A 23282-nucleotide genomic window follows, 5' to 3' on the forward strand; every position below is an offset into this window, starting at 1 on the left:
CTCTTGAACTGCTGTGACTTTGGTCCTCGCGGTTGTGGTTTACTAGGACCAATGTTTTTATAGCTTCTAGTATTATACCTCTGGCGGACATAATTCAGCTCCTGCTGCACCATATTCAGTTCTGGTTCCTTCCTACTGACTATTAAGTTATGTTCTATCGCTAAGTGCATAGGAAGATCAGTGACAGACTTAATGACAGGATTCATTCTTAACGTGGTGGCAACCACAGCAAGTGAAGGCGAAAGACTATTCAAAATGGTTGCCACTTGCATTCTTTCTGGGATTTCGGTCCCAGGAGTGGATAAGTCCTTAGCCATGATAATCATTTTATTTATATGTTCTACGACATTGTCTCCCTTTTGCATACGACAAGAATTGTACTTATGCAAGAGGAGTTGAATGTTAACTTCAGAAGCAGTGTCGTATTTTTCTTTTATTGCATTCCACATGTCCATGGAAGTTTTATAAGTTTCAAAAACTTTGATTAAATTATCTTCCATGAACATGAGCATAAAACTTTTCGCCTTTTTGTCTTTCGACTTCCACTGCTCAAACCATTTCTTTTCTTCAGGTGTTGATTTATCAGTAAGGGTTGGAGCAGTGGTTTCGATTATATCATCAATGTTGTCATGAATAAGAGCATATCCTATTTTTCTATGCCACATATCATAATTACTGCCATTAAATTTGTTAATTTTCCCTAGTTCTGATAGAACGAGTTTACTAGCCATTCGGTAAAGAACTAAAACTAAATTCAATTTTAAAATATGTATAAGGTTGATATTTTGACAATTATACTAAAATATAATAAAGCTAAATAAATAAATGAATAAAAATGAACCTGGTTGTTTCGAGTTGATGAAAGAAGTTCCAATTTGAGCGAGATTGTCACTCAACGGTGTTGATTGGATCAGCACTTGTCGAAGGTTCGGCGTCGTTTCTAACTGGATTTGGAGCAGATCAACTTGGAACAGCCGGGCCAGCAAACAGCACAACGTCAAGTAGGCCTACATGCAAAAGCGAACGTCCTTTCTTTTACAGCCCACTTCTCCCCATCACAATGTCAGGCTTTGAGAAAAAATAGGATGTGACAGGAAATAATGGCTATGAAAGATGTAGGCTAGATCTAGGACCGGCTCTAGAAATGATAATGAGTTGGAGAGGCTATGATGTAGAACCGAAAAAATAATGGAGGAAGGTCTGCTAGCTAGATATAGAGTAGGCTTTTGGGGGCTGGTTGATAGACTGCTGGTTGTAGATTGGATGTAGGACCGAAAAGCAAAAGGGATGTAGCCTTAACAAATTAAAAAAATGTGACAAAACTTGCCTAGTAGGCTAGCTTGAATGCTTTCTTTACTTCTTCTGTCGAATGCTCCTTCTTCTTCTTCTTCAACAGGGTGCTTCTTTCTTCAAGAACTAGAAAAATGGAGAGAGAAAACTTGGCTCTGATACCAGTGATTGAACTTAAGGAAGAAGAAAGAACAGATTTTTAAGGGGCTCCGGTAATGGGTAAGTGGGTTTTCTTTAATTTTCGTTATATTTTCTCAAGGAGAATGGTCCTTCTTATATAGGGGCTTAACTCATCATCTCTACCTCTCAGATCCGCTCCCATGAGAGATTTTCTCTCAACTACCCATGATTCACGTTCTTCACCATTCTCTCAACAGAGAAATCGTGGTTGATTTGGTCATCAATGACCAAGTCAAGCGATTGAAGAGTTGAAAGTTTAGTTTCAGTGACTGTTCTTTGCACAAATGGTGCTAGAAAGAGAAGAGAAAGATGTTTTCTTCTATTTAATAGGACTTTGTTGTTTAAAATAAAATAGTGAGGTGCCTGGTTTAAAATTATGAGGGGTTTCTACTTAGTCGTTTATAATGAAATAGTCCAAATATTTCAGATTAAATATAGATGAGACGGCGGATGCTATTCACTAGTAGAAAAGGAGGTTTTACCTACGGAAAAATAGCGACGGATTAGTTAGTTTATAGCGACGGATAATTCCGTCGCTATTTTTCCGTAGCTAAAACAATTATAGCGACGGAATATTAGATTTTAGCGACGGAATACATTCGTCGCTAAAATATTTTTTGACGAAAATTATTTTTCGTCGCTAAATAGTTTTTAGCGACGAAATTTCCGTCGCTAAAAACTGTTTAGGGCATAAAATAAAATTTGGGCAGCCCGCGCCCGAATAAATAACCTGGTTCCCCCCCCCCCTGTCCGAACCCTTGCTCCTCAATTCCCCCCCCCCCCCGCTGTTCCGTCCCCCCCCTTGAACCCGCCGCGCTTGTGCGATCCCCCCCCCCACGGCCCCCCCGCCCCTGGTTCCGAATCCGCCGCCCCCTTCTTCCTCATTCCCCCTCTGGTCGCGCAGCCCGCTGGTCGGCCTCCGCGTTCATCCGCCGCACCGCCTCTCTCCCCCCCTCAGTCTCTGCAAGGTATACGCCCCTCATCTCTATCTCCTCTTTCTCTCCCGCTGCTCATCTGCGTCCTTCTGCTCCGCTTCTCTCGTCGCCGACTGCCGGCAGCTAAGCCGGGGGCAACGGCCGCGCGTCGGGCCGAGCGAGAGGAGAGGGAGAGGCGAAGGAAATAGATTGAAGCGGGGGATTGCATTGTTATTTTGGCAATTTTAAATTTTAATTTTATAATTATAGATTTTAATTTGGTAAAAAAATTATGGCAAAAAACCCCAAACGCGCGTAATAAAAAATATTCATATTGATGAAATTATAATATATTATAATTAATTTTAATTAGGGGTTAGAGTTTAGGGTAGGGTTAGGGTTTAGGCGACGGGTTGGGGTTTTAGGTTAGGGTTAGGGTTAGGATTAGGGTTAGAGGAGGGTTAGGTGGGGGTGGGGGTGAGGGTTAGGGTTATGGTTAGGGTTAGGGTTTGGGTTAGGATTAGGGTTAGAGGAGTGTAGGGTGGGGGTGATGGTGATGGTAAGGGTTAGGGTTAGGGTTAGGTGAGGGTGGGGGTGAGGGTTAGGGTTAGGTGAGGGTGGGGTGAGGGTGAGGGGTGGGTGTGAGTTTGAGGGTTAATGATAGGGTTAGGGTTAGGGGAGGGTGAAGGTGAGGGTGATGGTTAGGGTTAGGTGAGGGTGATGGTGAGGGTGGGGGTGATGGTGAGGTTGAGGGTTAGGGTTAGGTTTAGGGTTAGGTGAGGGTGAGGGTGGGGGTGAGGGTGAGGATCGATAATGGGTTAGCGTAACTATTATATCATTAATTACATAGAAACTACACACACCGTACACTCATATTTTTGAGCCGTAGAATACCCCGTCCAATAAATACTATATATAATCTCTTTATTTACTTGTCACATACGCGTACAGGATCGTTGGCGGATACGAGACCATCTTGTTCGGTCCGATAACTTTTTTGTACGCGTATGTGAGAGGGGGCTTATATATAAATATTTATTGGATCTGTCCAGTTTGGACGGGTTAGGTATGTAAACATGGCGTGTATATGTATTTACTTGTGTTCTTATGTACTTTCTTTTCGTCAGATTTTCGGCGATGCTTACTCGTTGTTCTCCGTGTACAAATTGCGAAGGGATATACATGAGTATATCCTTCCCACTATAGTGTACTCGGAGAACAGCGGGTAGGTGCTGCCAAAATTTTGACGAATTAAAAGTACACTTGAACACACGTAAATACATATACACGTCACGTTTACATACCTAATGGGATAGAAGCATTCCTCTGACAGCCGGTCACACATGCGGTCCTCTGAACACACGTTTACATCCCTAAATTAAAATGATATATGTCGGGATATGCTCACTTCCATTAATTTTTAAATTATAGATGCGGACAGTTCCTGACAAATCGTTCATGAGCATACCACGTGATCGAAGACATCTAGACACCCGGTACAAGGATGGGATAGAAGCTTTCTTAGCCTACTCTGACACAAACCCTCTACGGTCGCTAAGCGGGTCAATTTTCTATCCTTGTAAGCAAATAACAGAAGATTAGGAGCGATTCTGGCATCTTGCCGAGCGTGTGGATGGAGTAGATTTTTTTGCACTTTGCAGTTACTGGGACACTGCTGAAATTCAGGTATTATTAAAGTTTATATTTTTAATTTATTGTTTGAATTTCTATATTGTTTCGAATTGACATTGTTTTGCAGGCTCAAGCTGAAATAGCAAGGAGGAATCGCAACGCGCCTCGCACTTACGAGCATCACGGGGGCTCCAGGACATTCAGCCAGCATTATCATCAATTAGAGCTTGAGGTATATAATATATTAGCTTTTACGTTGAGTATAATTTATGTGTTATGGGTTAATGATATATTTGAATAAAATAGGGAAGGGGAGATCTCAGACATTTTGCAGATTGTATTCTGACTTCCTAGAGCCCGAATTACGCCGATGAAGAGAAGAAAGCAAAGAATAAGGATCTGGCTGTAAGTAGCAGTTCATTTATATATTCAATTTCATATCAATGCATCATTAGTAAGTCGATTTGCCTGGGTTGTTTTGATATATCGCAAGAGAAATTACATGCCAAGGTACAGGAGCAATTGACTCAGTCTCAGGTCTGTTCTAACACTCCTGCCCGGTCCATCATCGAGACGGTCATTGGACCGGAAGAACAGATACCGGTGGAGAGGATCCGAGCAGAGGCCGCACGAGTCTAGTAGCACCTACGAGTCTGCAGCACCACAAGGAACACCAGGAAGCAGTTCATATCAAGACTCGATGGAGCAGCGATTAAAAGCGATTGAAGATTGGCAGTTGCAGCAAACAACATATCAGCGGGTTGCAGAGGAAGAACGGAGGCGCCGGGAATAGACCGTATTGGAGTTCACACAATTCATGTCGACTCTGCCTCAGGAGGCTCAGGAGGCATATAGAAGACGGTTTATGTCGTCACAGGTAATATATATACTTTGCTTTTTTTTTATTTAGATTATATCGTACATACTGATACACACTGATACAAACTGTTACACACAAACCCTAACTCTAACCCTAACACAAACATCAAAATATATCCTTATAATATTTTTTATGTGATGGTGGTGTTGATGGTGTATGCGTGCGTAAGGGGGAGGGGGTGTGTAGAGTGTGATTGGTTGGTGGGTGGGGGCTTTGGTCGTGGTTGAGGATGGGGAGTGGGGATTTTGTTGTGGTGGTGGTTGAGGGGGAGGGGTAGGGCGAGGGGGAGTGTTGTTGGTTGGTGGGTGAGGTTGGAGGATTTGTGGTGTGATGTGTGGTGATGTGACGTGCAGTATAGTGTTGTGTTGTGTTGTGATGGTGTAGTGTTGTGTGTTGTGTTGTGGTGTTGTGTTGTTGTGTTGTGATGTTGTGGTGTTGTGTTGTAGTATATTTATATTTGCACTCTTATTAACGTTTACACACACTTGTTAATATTTGATTTATATTTACAGGCCGGGACTTCATCACAAGGTGTAGCCGGGGGTAGTCATAATGCGGCTGGTGTTGAGGATGAGGATGATGATGATCAGGAGGATTGATTGTCCTTAATATAACTTTGAAAACAATTTCTCGTGTTGTATAAACAATATTTATTATGTACTCGAGAAACTTTTACTTGCTTTTATTGAATTAAATGTGTGATATATGCGTAAGATGTGATATTTGCGTGAGATTGAATATTATACTGATGATTGAACAGGTTTTTAAAAATTATTATCGATATTGTACAGGGTTTTTTCAATTTTCAAAATATTTTCCAAATTTCTTTTTTTTAACTTTTAGCGACGGAAATTTCATTGCTAAAATTGATTTTAGCAACGGAAATTCCGTCACTAAATGTTCATTTAGCGACGGAAAACATGCACGAAATCTTACCTGCCTAATTTAAAAATATATTAGCGACGGAAGTGACGTCACTAATAAAGTTTTGGCGACGGATTAACCGTCGCTAAAGTTTTATTAGCGACGAAAAATCCGTCGTTAATTTCTTTTTTAATTTTTTAATTTTTTAAAATAGCGACGATTAAGCCGTCGCTAACTTTTAGCGACGGAATTTCCGTCGCTAAAAGTATTTTTAGGTACCCCTGTAATAGCGTCTAACTTTTAGCGACGGAATTTTATTTTTTCCGTCGCTAAAAGTTTTAGCGACGGAATATCGACTTATAGCGACGGATTTGTCTGTCGCTAAAAGTGGAAAATGCAGCAGTGATTGTAGTTCTGTTAGTCAAAGAAGGGGGGGTTGATTGACAGAAGCAAACAGCCAAAGAAAAGAAGAGGGGGTGGGTGCTGCTTATTTTGACAAATAAAGAAAAAGCCACCACACACTCTCTTTTGTCAAATGTCTACCACCGAAAGGAAGCTGCAAGAAAATGGAAAAAAGAGCGTGGGTCCCACTACGGACGGGCTCCACCACGTGCCCCATCAGTAATAAAGCATTGGTGCATAGTATTTTTCCAAACACTATAAATAGGCCCCCAAACTCTTAAGGAAAACTCATCCCAGAAACAACTCCTCTTATAGAAGAGTAAGAGAGAGAAAAGAGAGGCTTAGAGAAAAGTCTTTGTGAGAGAAAATTATGAGCAATTTTCAGAGTGAAATTGGGTTGTGAGTTTGAGTGTGAAAAACACTTGTAAAATTTCTTCCATTTAGTGAAAGATCTGCAGCAGCCCGTGGACATAGGCAAGTTTGTGCCGAACCACGTAAATCTTGCGTGTCCCCCATTTTCCGTATTTATTTCGCTTTCTCTTAAATCTGGCAATAGGGGAATCTGAGTAATTTTTCAACAACTGGTATCAAAGCTCTGGTTGTGACTTCTGTTAATTTTTCTGCAAGATTACTATTCACATGAATAGTAAATTTTGTGAATAGTGAAATTTTGTCGGCGATACTTGTTCGTTGACAGCAATGTTCTAATACACGGTGGTTCATAAAAATTATCAAAAATAATCTAGAGGAAGCCAGATTCGAGTGGGAGCGATGGCTACAGATGAAGGAAAGGTGAAAATTGAAAAGATCGATGGTGCGGACTTTGGCTTTTGAAAGATGCAGATCGAAGACTATATGTACCAGAAGAAGCTGTATCAACCTCTCTCAGGAAGTAAGCCAGATGATATGAAGGATGAAGAGTGGGCTCTTCTCGACAGACAAGCCCTTGGAGTTATCCGATTGACCCCTATCCCGTAATGTTGCTTTTAACATAGCAAAGGAAAAGACCATGACGGGTCTTATGGCGGCTCTCCGCAGCATGTATGAGAAGCCCTCTGCCTCAAACAAAGTTCACTTAATGAGTCGGTTGTTCAATTTGCGGATGACAGAAGGCGCATCGGTAGCTCAACATCTCAATGAACTCAACACAGTCACAACCCAGTTGAGTTCAGTTGGGATTAAGTTTGATGAGGAAGTTCGAGCGTTGATCCTTTTGTCTTCCCTACCAGAAAGCTGGAACGCTACAGTCATGGCTGTGAGTAGCTCATCGAGAAGCAACAAGTTGAAGTTCGATGACCTTCGTGATCTGGTTCTTAGTGAAGAAATTCGATGGAGAGAATCAGGTGAAGCTTCAACCTCCTCAGCTTTACACACGGAGTCTAGGGGAAGAACTTCAGAAAGAAGTTCAAATCACGGTAGATCAAAATCTAGAAGGAGCAAATCTAGATCAGGAAAGAAAGATTTCAAGTGCTACAATTGTGGCAAGAAGGGTCATTTCAAGAGGGGGTGTCGGGCACTAAAGAAAAATACTGGCGCACAGGAGTTTGCCAATGTGACCGAGGAAGGAGGTGATGTTATGATTCTAAGCATCAACAGTCCGATTGAATCATGGATTTTTGATTTAGGGGTATCCTTCCACTCCACCCCATGCCGAGAAATCATGGAGAGCTACATCAGTGGTGATTTCGGAAAGGTATATCTAGCAGATGATGAAACCTTGAAGATTGTTGGTAAGGGAGGCATCCGATTAAAATTGTCAAATCAGACCATATGGAAGCTGTAAGGAATAAGACATATTCCTGGTCTTAGAAAGAATTTGATCTCTGTGGGACAACTTGATGGAGAGGGTTATTGTACAACCTTCTCGGATCATGAATGGAAGATTACCAAAGGAGCACTCATCATTGCTCGAGATAAGAAAAGTGGTACTCTCTATGTAACCTCTAACCTAGAGAATATTATTGCAGTAACAGATGCAGATGAAAAATCAAACATATGGCACCAAGGGCTTGGCCATATGAGCGAGAAAGGGATGAAGACACTTCTGTCAAAAGGGAAGCTGTCGGATCTGAAGAATGTAGATGTCAACCTATGCGAGGATTGCATATTTGGCAAACAGAAGAAAGTTAGTTTTGCAAAGATTGGCAAGACACCCAAGACAGGAAGGTTAGAATTGGTTCATACCGACGTATGGGGGCCATCTCCAGTTTTATCTCTTGCAGGCTCACTGTACTATGTCACATTCATTGATGATTCTACAAGGAAGGTATGAGTCTATTTTTTGAAGAAAAAAATCAGAAGTCTTTGATACCTTCAAAAAATGGAAGGTCATGGTGGAAAATGAAACTGGTCTGAAGATAAAGCGGTTGAGGTCAGACAACGAAGGAGAGTACAAAGACAGTAGATTCAAAGAATGTTGTGCAAACAATGGAATCAAGATGGAGAAAACAGTTCCCATGACACCGCAGCAGAATGGCGTAGCGGAGCGCATGAACAGAACTTTGAATGAACGTGCCAGAAGCATGAGGTTACATGCCGACTTGCCCAAGTTCCTATGGGCTGAAGCTATCAATACCGCAGCCTACCTAATCAACCACGGACCCTCGGTTCCCTTGGATGGTGGAATACTGGAAGAAGCTTGGAGCAGAAAAGAGATAAACCTTTCACATTTAAGAATTTTTGGTTGTATCTCTTATGTGCACATAGATTCTGCTGAAAGAAGTAAATTTGATGCCAAATCTAACAAATGTGTTTTTGTTGGTTATGGTGGTGATGAGTTTGGTTACCGATTTTGGAACTATAAAAATCAGAAGATCATCATAAGCAGAGATGTCATATTCAATGAGAATGTGATGTACAAAGACAGATCAACTGTAGAATCATGTAGCTCCAGTACAAAAGCTGAAATAAAGGAATTTGCTGAATTTGAGGAGATTTCTGAAAATGATGTTTAGACTAGTCCTGAAGCAGTTCAAGAAGAACCAAGCACGCCAGAAGTGAGACGCTCCTCCAGAATTCCTAAGCCAACCCAGCGTTACTAGCCTTCTTTGCACTACATGTTGCTGACTGACAGTGGTGAACCAGAGTGTTATGATGAAGCAATGCAGGTGGAGGATTCAAACAAGTGGTAGTCTGCTATGCAAGATGAGATGGACTCGCTCATGTCAAATCAGACGTGGGACTTATCTGAATTACCATCAGGTAAGAAAGCTCTTCATAACAAGTGGATTTACAGGATCAAAGAAGAGCATGATGGGAACAAGCGCTACAAAGCAAGATTGGTTATCAAAGGCTTTCAACAAAAGGAATGTATTGACTACAATGAAATTTTCTCCCCGGTCGTAAAACTGACTACAATCAGACTAGTGTTGAAAATTGTAGTTGCTGAGAATTTACATCTTGAGCAGTTAGATGTAAAAACAGCTTTCCTTCATGGTGATTTGGAGGAGGAGATTTATATGAAGCAACCAGAAGCCTTCATAAAGGCTGGCAAGGAAAATCTAGTATGTCGGTTGAAAAAGAGCTTGTATGGATTAAAACAAGCTCCCAGGCAGTGGTACAAGGAGTTTGACAGTTTATGGGCAGCAACGGTTTCACTAGATGCCAAGCAGATCATTGTTGCTATATCAAGAGGTTTGACAATAGCTTTATTATTTTATTGTTATACGTTGATGACATGCGCGTTGCAGGTTCAGATCTGCAAGAGATTACAAATTTAAAGCAAAAATTATCAAAGCAGTTCACAATGAAAGATCTTAGCGCTGCAAAGCAGATTCTTGGAATGAGGATCAAGAGAGACACAAAGTCTAGGACTTTGATGTTATCACAGGTTGAGTACATCAACAAAATACTCTCCATGTTCAACATGAAAGATGCTAAACCAGTGAGTACACCATTAGGTGTTCATTTCAGACTTTCCAAAGAACAGTCACCGAACTTTCCAAAGATCAGTCACCGAAGACAGAGGAAGGGCGTGAACACATGGCGAAGGTCTCGTACGCCTCAGCTATTGGAAGTCTGATGTATGTCATGGTTTGTACAAGACCAGATATTGCTCAAGCAGTGGGAGCTATTAGCAGGTACATAAATGATCCGGGCAAGGTACACTGGGAAGCAGTCAAATGGATACTCAGATATCTACGGGGTACCACAGGTAAAGCACTTTGTTTCAAAGGTGAAGATACAATATTAACAGGTTATGTGGATGCTGATTTAGCAGGAAATGTTGATATTAGAAATAGCACTAAATGGTATGTCTATACTCTATGAGGTACTGGAGTGAGTTGGGTTTCTCAACTGCAAAAGATAGTTGCTCTCTCCACAAGTGAAGCAGAATATGTCGTTGTTACAGAAGCCAGCAAGGAAATGGTTTGGCTTCAAAGTTTCTTGGATGAGTTAGGCAAGAAACAAGAAGACAATGTCAAGAAACAAGAAGACAATGTCTTATATTGCGACAGTCAAAGTGCTATTCGTCTAGCGAAGAATTCGTCTTTTCATTCCAGAACAAAGCACATACAGATGCGATATCATTTTATTCGGTCACTTATGGAAGATGAAATTTTGAAACTTGAAAAGATCAGTGGAGCTCAAAATCCGACAGACATGCTGACAGAGACGGTGACTACTGACAAACTGAAGCTGTGTTAAGCTTCAGTTGGCCTGCAATAGTATCAAGATGGGGAAGAGCTGCTGCATAGATCGAGATGTAAAGACAGATTAAAATCAGTCTTTAAGTGTGAGATTGTTAGTCAAAGAAGGGGGGGCTGATTGACAGAAGCAAACAGCCAAAGAAAAGAAGGGGGGGGGGGGTGCTGCTTATTTTGACAAATAAAGAAAAAGCCACCACACACTCTCTTTTGTCAAATGTCTGCCACCGAAAGGAAGCCGCAAGGATTAAAAATGGAAAAAAGAGTGTGGGCCCCACCACGGGCCCCACCAGTAAAAATGGAAAAAAGAAAGGCTTAGAGAAAAGTCTTTGTGAGAGAAAATTATGAGCAATTTTCAGAGTGAAATTGGGTTGTGAGTTTGAGTGTGAAAAACACTTGTGAAATTTCTTCCATTTAGTGAAAGATCTGCAGCAGCCCGTGGACGTAGGCAAGTTTGTGTCGAACCACGTAAATCTTGCGTGTCCCCCATTTTGCGTATTTATTTAACTCACAATCATTGTCACTTTGGATTGTCACTTTGGATTATAATGTACAATATATATAAGGGAAAATCCTCTTTTAACCCAAAGTTTTACCCTAACTTATTTAAAAACCCATTCACTTTTCAAAACATCAATAGACCCACTATATCACATCCCACTTATTTTTAAACCCAAATGTACAATACACCCATTATTTGTACTGTATTTATCCAAAAAATTTGAAAAATCCTAAACTACCCTTCATCCCCAACTGATCTCTCCCTCTCCCCTCCTCCTCCATCTGAGCTCAGAAGAGATCTCTCCCTCTCCCCTCCTCCTCCTCTTCCCTCCCTTCACTTCCCCTCAACCACTACCACCAACCTCCTCCTCTTCCCTCCCTTCACTTCCCCTCCTCCCTCAAGCCCATCAACCTCAACCTCTGCATCCACTGCCCCTATCCCCCCTCGCCGCCACGTCACCCACCACCGTCGACCTTGAAGTAGATGAATAGCCCACCAATGATTTCGACATTGACTCCCTGTAGTTCGCCCATCAACCTGAAGCACTTGTCATTGCCGCCAGTGGACGGAGCTTGAGGAGCACTCGGAGTAATGGCGGAGGTTGAAGACCGATTGGCTTTGTAAGGAGCTGCTTTCGCATAAGCCGACGACGATGGTGAGGATCCTTGGCGCTCAAAGGAAGTGGGTTCGGCAGAAGGAGGTGGGTTATGTTGTTCTCCATTGCAAGTCAGGTTAGTTCAACTCTTTGCCCACCACCTGTTTGTTGAATTTACGCTTAGTGTTCTCTCTTATCAATATTTGATTTTGATGATTGTTGGTTACTCAAATTCTAATTCCAACTGCCTGGCAACCTCAAAAGAAGAGCGTGCTCACGTGTCTGCCCAACCTCAAAACCGCCAGCGGTGGAGTCAATAACCAATACTGCACAGTCAGCTTGAGAGGTACCGGTAATCATGTTCTTGATGAAATCACGATGCCCAGGAGCATCAATAATAGTGCAGTCGTATGTGGTGGTCTCAAACTTCCATAGAGCATTGTCAATGGTCAGCCCTCTTTACTTGTTGGTGTTGGGAATGGTGACGAGTTGTAACATAAAAATTCTAATTTTCTTATTGCTTGGTGGTCCTTCAGATTCTTATTGTTCTTGTGGGTTTTGATAATTCGAAGCATTACGACATCAAAATCGATATTACTTTCATGTATTTTGATTTGGAAATGCACGATAAGTTAGAATTGATATTGCATAAAAGCTTATAGATGATTCCTTTGAAAGTGGTATGAAGCCTCTTATGCTAGCATTTCTCGATATTACTTTCATGTATTTTGCTTTGGAAATGCACGATAAGTTAGAATTGACAGTTAATAAAATTTTCTTATCATGCAATCATTGATTGTGACATTTATTTGTGCAGGAGCGTAGATTGTAACATTTTTATGGTGGGATACATATATTCCATCATCAATGGCACACCTAACGTAACGCACAGCTACCCCTCAATCAGAAACCATTCGTCAATGCACACTAACTTTCCAATCAAATACATGAGAGAATCCCCCACTATTGGCATTCGATCAGATCTTCGCATTGATGTCACATTGCAACCCAAACGGCAAATCAACTACAGCCTGCAATATGATGTACCAAGTAGTATCTAATGTATCGTGTTGTATGGAATTTTCTATATTATGTATATATAGATGATTTGTGTGCATATTGTATCAAATGCACTATCCAATGTATCATGTTGTATCAAATTTATCAGTGTAACTAGTAGAAATGTATCTAGTAGAAATGTATACAACGTTTCGATAGTGGTGATTTTGGATTATTTCCATTCAATCTTCATGGATTATTTTCATTCAATGTTATGCGCTTGAGTTTAGTGGTTGATAGATATGAATATCTGTAATGAACTGATGCACTGATTGAACTGAAGAAATTTTGATGGTAGGTTGTGTTAACTACAGCCTATTGGGCAATATTATGTGTCGCGTGACCAATTATCCACCTCGACGAGGGGTACTTGCTTAATTTTAGATTTTGAAAAAGTATAGCACTTTATGGGAAAGTATAGCAGCTTATTGATAAAGTATAGCACCTTATTATAAAGTATAGCACCTTATGGCAATAGTATAGCACCTTATCGATAAAATATAGCACCTTATGGTCGCTGGAAAATCAGCAACTTATTGTGATAAGTCAAATCAGTTTTTTTAGGGCAATGCAAACACTCGATGACCCACGTGACGTGTTTATTGACCAATCATCCACCGTGACGGGGGGTCCTCGCGCAATTTTGAAGCTTCTGGGCAAAGTATAGCACCTTATGGGAAAGTATAGCACCTTTTGGCCAAAGTATAGCACTATATTGTAAAATATAGCACTTTATTGGCAAAGTATAGCACCCTATTGGCAAAGTATAGCACCTTATGCTTTCTGCAAATTCTGCACCTTAAGTGTCTAAAATCAAATCAGTTTTTTTCGCCGTGACGAAACCTCTCGACGACCTACGTGACGTGTTTATTGACCAATCATCCACCGCGACGGGGGGTCCTTGCACAATTTTGAAGCTTCTGGGCAAAGTATAGCACCTTATGGGAAAGTATAGCACCTTTTGGCCAAAGTATAGCACTATATTGTAAAATATAGCACTTTATTGGCAAAGTATAGCACCTTATTGGTAAAGTATAGCACCTTATGCTTTCTGGAAATTCTGCACCTTAAGTGTCTAAAATCAAATCAGTTTTTTTCGCCGTGACGAAACCACTCGACGACCTACGTCACGTGTTTATTGACCTATCATCCACCGCGACGGGGGTCCTCGCGTAATTTTGAAGCTTCTGGGCAAAGTAAAGCACCTTATGGGAAAGTATAGCACCTTTTGGCCAAAGTATAGCACTATATTGCAAAGTATAGCACTTTATTGGGAAAGTATAGCACCTTATTGGAAAAGTATAGCACCTTATGCTTTCTGCAAATTCTGCACCTTAAGTGTCGTAAATCAAATCAGTTTTTTTCGCCGCGATGAAACCACTCGACGACCTAGGTGATGTGTTTATTGACCAATCATCCACCGCGACGGGGGGTCCTCGCGCAATTTTGAAGCTTTTGGGTAAAGTATAGCACATTATGAGAAATTATAGCACCTTTTGGCCAAAGTATAGCACTATATGGCAAAGTATAGCACTTTATTGGCAAAATATAGCACCTTATTGGGCTATACTTTCCCATAAGGTGCTATACTTTGCCCAGAAGCTTCAAAATTGTGCAAGGACCCCCCGTCGCGGTGGATGATTGGTCAATAACACGTGACGTAGGTCGTCGAGTGGTTTCGTCGCGGTGAAAAAAACTGATTTGATTTTAGACACTTAAGGTGTAGAATTTTCAGAAAGCATAAGGTGCTATACTTTGCCAATAAGGTGCTATATTTTGCCAATAAAATGCTATACTTTACAATATAGTGCTATACTTTGGCCAAAAGGTGTTATACTTTCCCATAAGGTGTTATACTTTGCCCAGAAGCTTCAAAATTGCGCGAGGACCCCCCGTCGCGGTGGATGATTGGTCAATAAACACATCACCTAGGTCGTCGAGTGGTTTCATCGCGGCGAAAAAAACTGATTTGATTTAAGACACTTAAGGTGCAAAATTTGCAGAAAGCATAAGGTGCTATACTTTTCCAATAAGGTGCTATACTTTCCCAATAAAGTGTTATACTTTGTAATATAGTGCTATACTTTAGCCAAAAGGTGCTATACTTTCCCATAAGGTGCTATATTTTGCCCAGAAGCTTCAAAATTGTGCAAGGACCCCCCGTCGCGGTGGATGATTGGTCAATAAACACGTCACGTAGGTCGTCGAGAGGTTTCGTCACGGCGAAAAAAACTAATTTGATTTTAGACACTTAAGGTGCAGAATTTCCAGAAAGCATAAGGTGCTATACTTTACCAATAAGGTGCTATACTTTGCCAATAAAGTGCTATACTTTACAATATAGTGCTATACTTTGGCCAAAAGGTGCTATACTTTCCCATAAGGTGCTATACTTTGCCCAGAAGCTTCAAAATTGCGCGAGGACCCCCGTCACGGTGGATGATTGGTCAATAAACATGTCACGTAGGTCGTCGAGAGGTTTCGTCGTGGTGAAAAAAACTGATTTGATTTTAGACACTTAAGGTGCAGAATTTCCAGAAAGCATAAGGTGCTATACTTTGCCAATAAGGTGCTATACTTTTCCAATAAAGTGCTATACTTTGCCATAGAGTGCTATAATTTGGCCAAAAGGTGCTATACTTTCCCATAAGGTGCTATACTTTGCCAAAATTGCGCGAGGACCCCCCGTCACGGTGGATGATTGGTCAATAAACACGTCACGTAGGTCGTCGAGTGTTTGCATTGCCCTAAAAAAACTGATTTGACTTATCACAATAAGTTGCTGAATTTCCAGCGACCATAAGGTGCTATATTTTATCGATAAGGTGCTATACTATTGCCATAAGGTGCTATACTTTATAATAAGGTGCTATACTTTATCAATAAGCTGCTATACTTTTCCATAAAGTGCTATACTTTATCAAAAGCTAAAAAATTGGGCGAGTACCCCTCGTCGAGGTGGATAATTGGTCACGCGACACATAATATTGCCCAATAGGCTGTAGTTAACACAACCTACCATCAAAATTTCTTCAGTTCAATCAGTGCATCAGTTCATTACAGATATTCATATCTATCAACCACTAAACTCAAGCGCATAACATTGAATGAAAATAATCCATGAAGATTGAATTGAAATAATCCAAAATCGCCACTATCGAAACGTTGTATACATTTCTACTAGATACATTTCTACTAGTTACACTGATAAATTTGATACAACATGATACATTGGATAGTGCATTTGATACAATATGCACACAAATCATCTATATATACATAATATAGAAAATTTCATACAACACGATACATTGGATACTACTTGGTACATCATAGTGCAGGCTGTAGTTGATTTGCCGTTTGGGTTGCAATGTGACAGCAATGCGAAGATCTGATCGAATGCCAATATAAATTCAACAAACAGGTGGTGGGCAAAGAGTTGAACTAACCTGACTTGCAATGGAGAACAACATAACCCACCTCCTTCTGCCGAACCCACTTCCTTTGAGCGCCAAGGATCCTCACCATCGTCGTCGGCTTATGCGAAAGCAGCTCCTTACAAAGCCAGGCGGTCTTCGACCTCCGCCATTACTCCGAGTGCTCCTCAAGCTCCGTCCACTGGCGGCAATGACAAGTGCTTCAGGTTGATGGGCGAACTACAGGGAGTCAATGTCGAAATCATTGGTGGGCTATTCATCTACTTCAAGGTCGACGGTGGTGGGTGACGTGGCGGCGAGGGGAGATAGGGGCAGTGGATGCAGAGGTTGATGGGCTTGAGGGAGGAGGGGAAGTGAAGGGAGGGAAGAGGAGGAGGAGGGGAGAGGGAGAGATCTCTTCTGAGCTCAGATGGAGGAGGAGGGGAGAGGGAGAGATCAGTTGGGGATGAAGGGTAGTTTAGGATTTTTCAAATTTTTTGGATAAATACAGTACAAATAATAGGTGTATTGTACATTTGGGTTTAAAAATAAGTGGGATGTGATATAGTGGGTCTATTGATGTTTTGAAAAGTGAATGAGTTTTTAAATAAGTTGGGGTAAAACTTTGGGTTAAAAGAGGATTTTCCCTATATATAATAAGTATAGTAGATTAAATTAGTGAACAAGTACAAGTATCTAACTTTGATCAAAAAAAAAAGTACAAGTATCTAATCCAGACATGTTGCATTCATACGGGGTACTTCAAAATTGATACGAAATTCCTAGAGAACTTTAAAAATCCTACAGGGCAAAATGTGTCAGATCTCTCTTTGTAAAACACCCTCACAAAACCGCTCCCTCCATTGTCGCCTGAAGGCTGAAGCTGGCCCCTCTCTTCACCCGTGACCACCACACGTAAACACGAGGCTCTCCTTTCCGGAGCAGCGCTCCCCGCCCCCTGCTCCGGTGCCCCGTGCCACCGCGTGCCGTAACGGTTATCAAAGCCACGCAGCAAACAGACACGTGTCCCTCCCCCACGAAACCGTTGGCCTCCCCTCCTGCCAAAACAAATCCAGATGACACCCTCCTCTTATCCGACCTCCAACCGCTCTCTTCATCGCCAGCCAACCAAAAAACAAAAAACAAAAAATCAAAGAAAACCAGAAGAAAATCGTCAGGAGGCGTGGGCCCCGCGCGACGACATCTCCCTGCCGAGAGGACGACGCGCGAACAGCCGCCTCCGCCCTCCCTCCACACCCCCCGCCGCCCTTCCATCTCCTTCCGCCAGCTGCAACGCCTCGCCGTCGCCGTCCATCCTATCCTTCACGGCCTCCGCTCGCCCTCGAGGACGCCGCCTTCGCCCTCTCGTTCTCCCTCCTCTACCTCTACTTCCGTCTCTCCGTCGCGCTTCCCTCCCGCTCCCTCCCCTCCCGAGCCCCCCGTCTTCTCCGGCCCCCGCGACTCCCTCCTCCTCTCCGCCTACGTCCTCCGTCGGCGCCCTCGTCGTGCCTCTTCCTCCCCATACGCTAACATCCTCCACGGCCGTCTCGACGGCGACAAGGAGGGGATCAAGGGGCTGCCTCCTCAGTGTTCTTGCTCGCGACATGCCAGGTTCCATGGGAGGAGGTTCACGTTCAGCGCGGTTCTCGTTTGCCGTGAGGGCCTTCGTGCCGGTGTTTTACACGGGAGGAGGAGTTCACGATCGCGAGTGGCTGCATGGATGCGAGATTGAGAAGGAGCGAGAGGGAGGACACGGGTCGGCGGTCAGGGTCCACGTGGGAGAGCGCTGGCGGTGGCCAACTTGCGTGTTCTGGGGCTTCAAGCTTGTTTTGGGTTCCTGTTTGCCGAGTTTATTTTGCCCAGGGCGTTTGAGAGGTATTATAAGGGGCCCGCAGGGGTAAGGTCAAGGTTATGAGGATGGCGTTACGGAGTTTTTTGGTGGGGTGGGGGGGGGGGGGGGGGGTGGGGATTTTTTTCGAGCGCTTGCATTTTGTGTAGTTATTTGTGTGTGGGTGTTTTTCCTTTGGTTTTTGGCAGCTAGTGTGGTATTTGGGAAGTAGATGTGTTCTTCCGCTGGTTTTGGTGTTAATAAAGCACGAATTGTTGTTATTATTTTCGTTGTGAGAAATGAATGTTGGATTGTGTCATACGAGATGGAATGTGATTTGAGACTAGGGAAAAAGGGGTGGTGAAATGACCGAAATGCCCCTTTTCGTCACAAGCCGAGGCTCAGAACCTTCGGATCTTTACTCGTAATTTGAGGCCTAACGATGATCCCGTGTAGAATCTAAGAAAGTATTCAGTTGACCGAGTTCGTGCATTAATCTGATACTAACCCTTTGGCTATTAGACTTCATGGTTTTGTGCATCGATCTAAAGATTTATCTCTCTTAGATGCATGTTTAATGTTATGTAATCCTTAGTCGCCCATGCTAAAGGGGACCAAATAGTGATCTCAAAGACATATTTGAAGACAATGTCTTTAAAAATTCTCTTAGTTGTTGTTAGAAAATCTTTAGGGCTCTGATAGGCAACGAGTTAAGAGAGAGATTAAGGGGTTTAACCCTTCCTTAATCCTCCAAATAACAAACTTATATGAATTAACAAACCCATTAAGACATGTTAACTGAAAGTTAAGCTCTAAGGCTCCGTTTGGCAGAGGGTTAAGAAAGAGGATTTAAGGAGAAGAATTAACATAGTTAGCTTATTCGATAATTCGAATGACTAAATTATTAACCCGTTATTTAAGTTTTATTTTAACCATTATGATCATTTTTAGTGTTTGGGAATAACAAAAATTTTAACTATTTTCTTTATAATTAGAAGGGTTAACATTTAATCTTTATTACATATAAAAGAGGATTGCCTGTCAAAACTTTTGATTTCTAATTTTGCCCTTTTAAGTTTGATAATTCTCATGTATGTCATTAGTTGTAATTAATTATTCACCAATTATATATAAGTTCTTATTAATTATGAATTTCCTTATGTTTTCAAAATATTTGGTCACAATATTATTTTATTATTTTATTATATGATTTAATAGAAATTTTGAAATTTATCCGTAATTTATCTTCACATAATATTTAAAATTCTAAAAATAATAAAAATTCATTTGCCTTCTCCCTTATTATGCCTTTGGGTTTCGCCTCTTATGAATGACTACTCGTTACTTTTCCATCTTATTAGCCATTTAAAATTATGATAATAGTATGAAAAACAATTTGTATTTATTGTAATTTTAATTGTATTAATAGTATAATGACTTTAATCATATTTTTAAAATTAACAAATTACATTGTAATTTAATATTAATACAATTTAGTAAATTATTTACTAATAGTGTAATAAACTAATTATGAAATTAAAATGTAGCTACTAATAGTATTATAATTATGCTATGTATAATATTTTATTATATTTAAAAAAGAACACATTATTTAATATATTATAATTATTTTAATAAATTATGAATAAATTATGATAATTATCCAAATTATAATAATTAATCATACAGTTCTTTATACACAATTTCATCGTACAATTTATTCATTTAAACAAAATTGTAATTGTTCGAAGTTTATATTGCTATACGAGTCATTTTATTATTTGGCAACCAGCAAAAAAAAATTGAAAAATATAAAACAGAACAAGTATGCTCTAGTGCAAAGCACATGCACTATACTAGTCCTTCTAAATATGAGTATTAATATATCCTTCATTTTGAAGGGTTAACTCATTTTAATTTCCCTAGAAGGGTTAGCTTAACTCTTCTGTATTTTTTACGATTGACAAATTATGAAGGGTTAACTTACTTTAATCCTTATATAGATTTTTTTATTTGGCAAATTAAGAACTGGTTAAGTCTCATTGACTCCTCATTCAACTCTTTGCCAAACGAAAACCTAACTGTACGGTGTTGCTACTCCGCGGATTTAGACGGTGTAAACTTAACCCACCCGCTACCGCGTGGGTAGTAGCTGGAATTTGTAAAAGATAAAGTTTACAATATTCTGTGTCAAAGAAGAGAGGTTGTAGTCAATTTAATATTTTAACATCTTAATATAAGATTGAATAGAGCTTGTGGCCAATTTAATATTTTAATATTGGTTTAACAGTCATGAAATATTGAGCTTGCGTTACGTTAATATTTTATATCCAATTCACACTTAGTTATGTCTAGTTTAATGTATTTTATCATTTGAGTTGTTACTCCCTTGTTCTCTCCTTCTTGTTAATTTGAAACGTATTTATCTGTTGTTTCAATTTCACTGGAGAACAAATATAGCTGCATCTCTACAATTTGCATTATAGATTAATAGCATATCTACTAAAAGTTTTGTTGATAAACCATGTTTTCAAAAGTTATGAATATGCACATTACGTTATTTATTTTGTAATTAAACTTTGAAGAGAGAGTCGGAACATAATTTTTCAACAAAGATTAGTAATTCTTTTCTAATTTTAACAAGGTTAAAACTGACATTTTTAAAAAACTTAGCAGGATTAATCTTTTTTTAAAAAGCAAGATTAATCTCATTAACTCTTCTTTATTTACCAAACACAAAAAACTTAACCCTTTACCTTGACTATCAAATCCTAAGGGACAAGTTACTATTAACCTCTTATGAAGGATTACCTAAGTTATTCCTTCTTCTTAAGCATTCTTCCTTAACCCCTTACCAAACGGTACCTAGGATTGTGCAGGATCGACACCTGTTGGGTTGGAATTATGAATAAAAGTGATGCACGATAAAACTATGAAAGAGGCTGTCAATATTGTACATGTGAAAGGTAACATAGTCAATTTTAAAAGATGTTTCAGGTTTCGATTCAAATGTGAGAAGCTTTTAGTTACTGTCAATATAACTAATAAGATCATATAAGATTTTATCTCACAAAAGAAATGTGGACATCAAAAAGTTGTTTATACTAAACTAGATTGACAATTCTAAAAGATCGAGCCAAATAGATTGGAAATATCCAATGATCTCTCGATCAAGAAGCTTCATTGAGAGATCAGAGTGCACCCCTGAGGTCATAACATCAAAGAAGTTCAATAAGGATTGTCGCGCTAATCTAGAAGATGTCGGCTTGGATTGAGTTCGTAAATAATACACGACAAACAATGAAGAGGGGACATTTGCGTAAAATTAAGATCACGGTACGTTCAGAAGATAAACAAACTGCATTAACAAAAGAGCGTTACAATGCAAACTAACTGAGGAACAAAATAATTGATTGAACTCTGATAAGCAAAGAGGAAGAAGAACTGATATTTCTGAGGGGCTCCGGTAATGGGTAGGTATAAGTCACTTTGACTTCTCCCTTTTCTACAATATCTCGAATATAGTGATACTGGATCTCAATATGTTTTCCTTTGGAGCTATTCGCGCCACTATTGATTAAGCTAATTGCTGCTTGATTATCACAATAAATATCAATAGGTCCTTCTAACAAATTGAGATCAAGATCAATCAAAAACCGTCTTATCCAGACAGCATGTGTAGTTGCCATACTGCAAGCTATATATTCAGCTTCTTGCGTATATCTAGCAACACACCCTTGTTTCTTGCTACTCCAAGAAACAGCTCCTCCTCCAAAGATAAATAAGTGTCCCGAAGTGGACTTTCCATCATCTTTATCACCTCCGAAATCAGCATCGGAATAACCGAGGAGTTCAAGTGAATCAGCTTGATAAACTAATCTATGAGTCAATGTACCTCTGATATACTTCATAATCCTTTTAACAGCTTCCCAATGTGCTGGTCCTGGATTACTTTGATATCTACTGACTAGACTCACAGCATAAGCTATATCAGGTCTGGTGCACAACATTGCATACATCAAGCTTCCAATTGCTTGAGCATAAGGAACATCTAATGGCTTTTGCCCCTCTCCAGGGCTTTGCTCTTTACATAATCTCTTTCCCATTACCAACGGAGTTGGTGCCGGATTGGAATTATCCATTCCAAACCTTTTAAGAACTGATCTTAAATATTTTTCTTGGTTTAAACTTAGCATTCTAGACTTTCTATCTCGAATTATTTGAATTCCAAGAATATATGATGCATCTCCCGTGTCTTTCAGCTCAAACTTTTTGCTGAGATCTGCATTGGTTTTATTCAACATTTCTATGTCATTTCCAGCGAGTAATATATCATCCACATATAAGGATAATATAGTAAACTTGCTCCCACTTTTCAAGACATATACACAATTATCTAATTTATTTTGAATAAAACCAAGTTTAGTGACTGCATCATGAAATTTAAGATACCATTGTCTAGAAGATTGTTTTAAACCATATAGAGATTTCATTAATTTGTAAACTTTATGTTCATGTTCTTTCACCTGAAAACTTTCAGGTTGTTGCATATATATTGCTTCCTTCAACTCTCCGTTAAAGAATGCAGTTTTAACATCCATTTGGAACAACTCCAAATCAAGATATGCAACAATAGCCAAAATAATTCTAATGGATGCAAATTTAGCTACAGGAGAATACGTCTCCTGAAAATCTATTTCTGCCTTCTGGTTATAACCTTTGGCAACTAACCGTGCTTTGAATTTATCAATATATCCATCAACACGATATTTCTTTTTGAGCACCCATTTGCATCCTATGGCTTTTCTATTTTCTGGTAGATCACATAACTCCCACACCTTATTCTTTTCTATAGAATCAAGTTCTTCTCTCATAGATTCTAGCCATGAAGCTGATTCATGCGAATTCATCGCATCAGAAAAGGTTAAGGGATCTTGTTCTTCTACATTTGTATCTATCGAGAAACATGATGGCTCACATGAATACAAATAGTAATCATTCATCCATGAAGGTTGTGTTCTTGGCCTTTTGTTTCCTATAACCGGTTGATTAGGTACATTATTTTCCATAGGTA

The 23282-nt window shown here is 40.1% G+C and overlaps 1 long non-coding RNA gene across 1 annotated transcript; it reads left to right on the forward strand.

The window, feature by feature from the left end:
- The first annotated feature begins 1287 nt into the window (after positions 1–1287).
- Positions 1288–13103, forward strand: LOC109827228. Its single transcript, XR_002243366.1, has 2 exons — positions 1288–1509; positions 12723–13103. It is a non-coding gene; the product is annotated as an uncharacterized LOC109827228 (long non-coding RNA).
- Positions 13104–23282: the final 10179 nt, after the last annotated feature.

The sequence above is a fragment of the Asparagus officinalis genome, unplaced genomic scaffold, assembly GCF_001876935.1.
Source record: "Asparagus officinalis unplaced genomic scaffold, Aspof.V1 AsparagusV1_Un95, whole genome shotgun sequence".
NCBI lineage: Eukaryota > Viridiplantae > Streptophyta > Magnoliopsida > Asparagales > Asparagaceae > Asparagus > Asparagus officinalis.